This window comes from Bos indicus x Bos taurus, chromosome 4 (assembly GCF_003369695.1).
Source record: "Bos indicus x Bos taurus breed Angus x Brahman F1 hybrid chromosome 4, Bos_hybrid_MaternalHap_v2.0, whole genome shotgun sequence".
Classification (NCBI taxonomy): domain Eukaryota; kingdom Metazoa; phylum Chordata; class Mammalia; order Artiodactyla; family Bovidae; genus Bos; species Bos indicus x Bos taurus.
The window spans coordinates 21,480,494-21,487,618 of record NC_040079.1 but is presented as its reverse complement, the minus strand read 5'-3'; positions in this window follow the sequence as shown (position 1 = coordinate 21,487,618).

Genomic DNA, 7,125 nt, shown 5'->3' with positions numbered 1-7,125 from the left:
TAACAGAGGTGAACTATGGGGGCAGGGTAGGGAGGATGTATAGGATAGACACAGCTGGGCTTAACAGAGCAGGGACCCATGAAAGACAGGTGTATGTATATATAGGTGAGGAGAGCAAAAGATGTAAGCAACATAATGACAACTCTCCATGGCCAAGAAAGGCTGTCCATAGCTCACAGATCACCTAGAAAGGGACTATACCTGTTTTGTTACTTAAATAGTCCCTTTGGGCCATTGATGGATACAGCAGGGAATGATAATAGATGCGGTAGATACATGGAGAGAGAAGGTGGTTAGAGTGGGTATGGGAGACTGTCAGTCAGGAGCTGCAACCCCATCTACTGTAGCCCACCAGGCTCCTCTGTCCATGGAATTCTCCAGGCAAGAATACTGGAGTGGGTAGTCACTTCCTTCTCCAGGGGATCTTCCTGACCCAGGGATTGAACCCGGGCCTTCTGCATTGCAGGCGGATTCTTTACCATCTGAGCCATCGGTAACTTCAGCCAAAGTAAAATGATACCAACTTAAATAACAAAAGGGTTATAAGTACAGTCAAAAAGACATTTGAATGTTCTAAGAAAACTTTACATAAAATTTTGGTGCCACAAACTTGAAAATCTAGATGAAATGAATGTTACATAGGAAACATGAATTACTGATACTGACCTAAGAAAAAGAAAACTTGAGTAGACTGGTTTGTACCAGGGGTGAGAAGTGGGACTGAGGATAGGCATCTTTACATGCTTTTTACCACTTCACTCCTATCTCTCAAGCTAGGATGATTAACCAAAAGGATTCTATCAAATATTCAGAATGAAGGTAATATGTATGATATTCACATTTTTCCAAAATCAGAAAAGAAGGAATTTTCCCAATTCATCTTACAAGGTTAGAATAACCTGGGGACCAATATCTCACCAAGAATCATTCAAAACTGTAGACCAACCTCTTAAAATACATAAATAATAAAATATAACAACTGGTTGTAATGCCATATTTGTAAACTATATTGTGCCCAAATATGCTTTATTTCAGATATGAAAAGTTATTTAAATACTAGAATATGTATTTATTAATAGAATAAAAGATTTAAAAAGCAGAAGGCCAAGAGCCAGTCATTATAGCATAAATCAGAGGCTGAAGAAGCCAGTGTGGGCTCCAGTCAAGATAGGTAAAGAGGATTATTCTAAGCAAAGAAGAGGGACAGTGAGTCAACTGAAAAAAATAGGTTGAGTCTGTAAATTAGAAATTTGGTGATCTTTCCTGTTTTGTTTTGTTTTTTTCTGAAGGGTCCTTCAACTACAATAGGAAGGTCCATCGCGTTGTGTGCTCAGTCGCATCCAACTCTTTGAGACTCCGTGGACTGTAGCCCACCAGGCTCCTCTGTCCATGGGATTTTCCAAGCAAGAATACTGGAGTGGGTTGCCAATTCCTACTCCAGGGAGTCTTCCCCACCCAGGAATCGAACTGACTCTCTTGCGTTTCCTGCACTGACAGGCAGATTCTTTACCACTGAACTACCTGGAAAGCAGGAAGATCCTCCCTAAGCACAAATAATTCAAGCTCTTTAGTATTCCCCATGAGGCTCCCACTGGTGTGTTACCAGTAAAGCTGGAATTTAAAAACAAAATTAGTAGTATCTAATAAAATCACAGCTTTATTTGTGAAGTTGGCTGGTGATGAGAAGTCATATCAGCCCAGAGATTATACCTGTGAGAAGTAAAGATCTCTCAGGAGAACTCAGTTGAGCAACAGACAATTGGGTTAGATAATACATATGGGCTTTGGCTGCAGATGGCCCTGAGGAGGAAATTGGCCCTTGTCACTCATTTGGTGACCTTGGGTCATTTACTTCAACTGTCCAAGAGTCTATATTCTCATCTGTAAAGTGGGGATAATATGACATATCTCTCAGGGCTGTTATGAGCATTAAATGCGATCATGAAAATGAAGAAGTTAGAACAAAGTCTGGCATGTAGTAAGGCATAGTAGCCCTTACCTTATACAGTATCGTTGCATTTGTTGAAACTGAGGCTGATGGCCAACCTTTCTCGTGTGCTTTCTCCTCTGACCACCAGGGAGCACACTGAAGTTGCCCTTTCCAGGTGAGAAACACCTTAGTTCTCCAGTCTGAGACCTCATAAATGCTCTGGGTAAGTCGCTCAGAAGAGCAAACCAACCTTCTGGAAAGGCATAAACAAATACCTGCTTTCCTCTTGATATGTTAGTTCAGCAAGGAGTGTGCAGGATAGAAGTTAAATAGTGGCTGAATAAAAAATTATATATAAACATCAAGGTACACTAGGTTTCTGGCATTGGGAAGCAAGGTGATTTGAGGTATTAACTTTCTTTTTCCTTTATATTTCAGAATACTTTATTACTTCTTTGAAGTACTATTCTACACGTAGTTTCATTTTCTCCCTCAAAAGAACACTGTGAGGCATACAGGGCAAAGAACAAATTTTACCTATTTAACTGGTATGAAAACGGAGGCTCTGAAAAGTTTAGTGACTCACTCAAAGTCAAAGAGGTATTTGGTGTCAGAATCTGAACCACCCAGATCCTAAGATACTGTGTTCAGGGATGCTCTTTTGTTTCTTTCTTTCCCTACCTCCGTCCATCCCTGTTTCCTTCCCTCCCTTCTTTTTTCCCTTCTTTTCTCTTCCTTCCTTCCCTCCAGCTCCTCCCCTTTTCTTCTTCATTATGCAGTATTTCACACATACATATGTCTGATCTAAACAAAATGAATGCCCATTAATCCACCATCCAGCTTAAGGAATATGGTACAACCAATACTTGTGAAGCTCCACACATTCCACCCCTAACTGTAATCACGCTCCTGAATTTTGCCATAATGGTTGCCTTTTCTTTCTAGTTCGATCATCTTATCACTTATGCATCCCTACAATATCTATATTGCTTTATTCTGCCTATTGATGAACTTTCTATAAATGGAATCATACAGTCTGTATTCTTTTTGGCTAATATTATACATCTGAGATTTATTCCTGTTGATATGTACAGCTGTAGCTCATTTTCACTGCTTTAGAATTCTCCATTGTATGAATATACCACACTTTATTCATCTGTTCTCCTACTGATGGGCGTTTGGGTTGTTTCCCATTATGTGCTAGTCTAAACAAAACTGCATACAACTCTTGTACACGTGCAAGAGTTCCTCCAGTGAAATTACTGACTCATGGAATGTACCTACCTACGCTTTAGTGGCTAATGAAAAATTGTTTTCCAGACTGCTTGCACCAGTTCCCATAAGCCTATGAATTTCGATTAGCCCTTATTTTCATCAACTTGAAACTGTCAGAAATTTTAGCCAATTTCACACCTTGTGCTCATATGTTGGATTCTAAACTCTGCTCTCTAATAAAACGAACCAGAGTTTCTTGGAGAAATGGTTGATTCCAGGGTCAAGGCAGGTAATATAAAGATGAGCTTAGAATATCTTTTCCCAGATGGTAATAACATGCTCCAAAAGCAAAACAAAATACAGGGGCCAATCCAAAGTAGCTCCTAAGTGCCAGAGCTGGAACAATTTGAGCAGTAAAATAAATAATTATAGAGTTAGATTATAATTCATAAGTATAATAAATGAGCCAATACTGATAAAATAATCAAATAAATAAATGGCAGAAATAGGACAACTCTTCTTTATGATATAATTTGAATTAATATAAAAGGAAAGAAAAAAATAAAATCACCATGCAATACCACAAAAATAACTTGAAGACAAGTTGCATCAATAGATGATAAAATTGGTGGGTAAAAGTTTGAGGAGAAGTAAAGTCTGCATGATTACAAAAAATCTCCCCCAACATACTTTTTAATTGCAAAGGGAAAGACATGACTTTATGGTGGAGAAACTTGGCAGAAACCATATTAACCAACTGGGTTAACACCACCAATAAGAAGACATATCAACATCATGAACCCTGTGATATATGATGCACTGAGGATAATAGTATTTCATGGTATTCTCACATTACCAGAGAACCTCAGTCCAATCATGAAAAAACATCAGGCCAACTCAAACTCATAGACATTTGGCAAAATCACCTACACTCTTCAAGAATATCATGGTCATGAAGGACAAGGAAAGACTGAGGCGCTATTACAGACCTCAGGGAACCAAGGACAATTAACAATGAAATGCAGTGTGAGATCCTAGATAAAATCCTGGAATAGAAAAAGGACATTAGTGGGAGACTCGTGGCAAAATTTTAATAAGCTCTTCAGTTTAGCTAGTAGTGCTGTACGTATGCTAATTTCCTGGTTCTAATGATTATAGTATGCTTATGTCAGATGTTAACACTGGGGGAAGCTGGGTGAAGGATACATGAAACTGTACTAATCTGGCACGTTTTCCATCAGTCTAAATTTAGTTCAACATAAAAAGTTTTTAAGACGGTTCTTCACTAGTCCAAATTTGTAAAATTGGTAACTAATCACGATGGTGTGATCACTCACCTAGAGCCAGACATCCTGGAATGTGAAGTCAAGTGGGTCTTAGAAAGCATCACTACGAACAAACCTAGTGGATGTGATGGAATTCCAGTTGAGCTATTTCAAATCCTGAAAGATGATGCTGTGAAAGTGCTGCACTCAATATGCCAGCAAATTTGGAAAAGTCAGCAGTGGCCACAGGACTGGAAAAGGTCAGTTTTCATTCCGATCCCAAAGAAAAGCAATGCCAAAGAATGCTCAAACTACCGCACAATTGCATTCATCTCACATGCTAGTAAAGTAATGCTCAAAATTCTCCAAGCCAGGCTTCAGCAATATGTGAACTGTGAACTTCCTGATGTTCAAGCTGGTTTTAGAAAAGGCAGAGGAACCAGAGATCAAATTGCCAACATCCACTGGATCATGGAAAAAGCAAGAGAGTTCCAGAAAAACATCTATTTCTGCTTTATTGACTATGCCAAAGCCTTTGACTGTGTGGATCACAGTAAACTGTGGAAAATTCTGAAAGAGATGGGAATACCAGACCACCTGATCTGCCTCTTGAGAAATCTGTATGCAGGTCAGGAAGCAACAGTTAGAACTGGACATGGAACAACAGACTGGTTCCAAATAGGAAAAGGAGGACGTCAAGGCTGTATCTTATCACCCTGCTTATTTAACTTACATGCAGAGTACATCATGAGAAACGCTGGACTGGAAGAAACACAAGATGGAATCAAGATTGCCGGGGGAAATATCAATAACCTCAGATGTGCAGATGACACCACCCTTATGGCAGAAAGTGAAGAGGAACTCAAAAGCCTCTTGATGAAAGTGAAAGCGGAGAGTGAAAAAGTTGGCTTAAAGCTCAACATTCAGAAAATGAAGATCATGGCATCCGGTCCCATCACTTCATGGGAAATAGATGGGGAAACAGTGGAAACAGTGTCACACTTTATTTTGGGGGACTCCAAAATCACTGCAGATGGTGACTGCAGCCATGAAATTAAAAGACGCTTACTCCTTGGAAGGAAAGTTATGACCAACCCAGATAGCATATTCAAAAGCAGAGACATTACTTTGCCAACAAAGGTCCGTCTAGTCAAGGCTATGGTTTTTCCTGTGGTCATGTATGGATGTGAGAGTTGGACTGTGAAGAAGGCTGATCGCCGGAGAATTGATGCCTTTGACCTGTGGTGTTGGAGAAGACTCTTGAGAGTCCCTTGGACTGCAAGGAGATCCCACCAGTCCATTCTGAAGGAGATCAGCCCTGGGATTTCTTTGGAAGGAATGATGCTGAAGCTGAAACTCCAGTATTTTGGCCACCTCATGCGAAGAGTTGACTCATTGGAAAAGACTCTGATGCTGGGAGGGATTGGGGGCAGGAGGAGAAGGGGATGGCAGAGGATGAGATGGCTGGATGGCATCACTGACTCGATGGACGTGAGTCTGAGTGAACTCCGGGAGTTTGTGATGGACAGGGAGGCCTGGTGTGCTGCGATTCATGGGGTTGCAAAGAGTTGGACACGACTGAGCGACTGAACTGAACTGAACTGGGGCATGTGAAATCTTAGTTCCTTGACTAAGGATTGAATCCATGCCCCCTGCATTGGCAGCACAGAGTCTTAACCACTGAACCACAAGGAAGTCCCTATGGCGTTTTTTTTTTTAAAAGATTGTGCTCTGTCCCCTTCTCTCCTGTTTCAGGATGGGGTTTCATATTCAAATTCTACTGAAAGGAAGTCAAAAGAAGCTATAGCTGCTGCCAAACCATTTTAAAAATAGAGCAAAGAGAGGTGTTTAGTAGACAGCACATACGAACTTTCATTAAGCATCCCAGTGAGAGGGAATATTTCATACTGAGCATAAATATGTAGCAGGAGCTTTACATACTCCATCCCATGTAATCTTTGCAACAACCCTGAGCTAGAGAGAGTAGATCATCATTCCTCCTTCACATTGAGGTTAACTAACTTGACCAAGATCACACAGCTAGTAAATTACAGAGCCAGGAATCTGTCCACAGGTATCTGTTTCTAAAGCCAATGTTCTTAAGAAAAAAAAATATATATCATAAAATTCAGCCATTTTTAGCATATAATCCAAATGAGTTTCAGTGAGTTTAATACAATTGTGAAACTATCTCCACAATCCAGTTTTGGATTCTGGCTAGAAGTCTACTCAATTTTTTTTAACACTGCTCACTTTACCTCTTCCCCTGTGTATTTAAATTTCTCACATCCCATCAACTCTTCTCACCCCTAACCCCTCCCCTCATACATTTAAGAACCCCCCCTCCCCCACCCACCAAAACACCTTGAGTCGTCAATAATTGCACTTGCATTTGTTGGACTGTAATTCATAGTTCATGAGTTCTGTCTTACTGGGCCATGCTCCTTGAGGACAAGGACTATGTTTCACTTTATTTCTCTTGCTCCTGGTGCAGTTTATGGTCAGTACTAAAAATACTGTTAATTCTCTTTCTTCAAAACTTCAAAATTAGGAAGTTTAAGAACTTCTTGGGTTTCCCTGGTAGCTCAGCTGGTAAAGAATCTGCCTGCAATGCAGGAAACCTGGGTTCAATCTCTGGGTTGGTAAGATCCCCTGGAGAAGGGATAGGCTACCCACTCCAGTATTCTGGTCTGGAGAATTCCGTGGACTGTATGG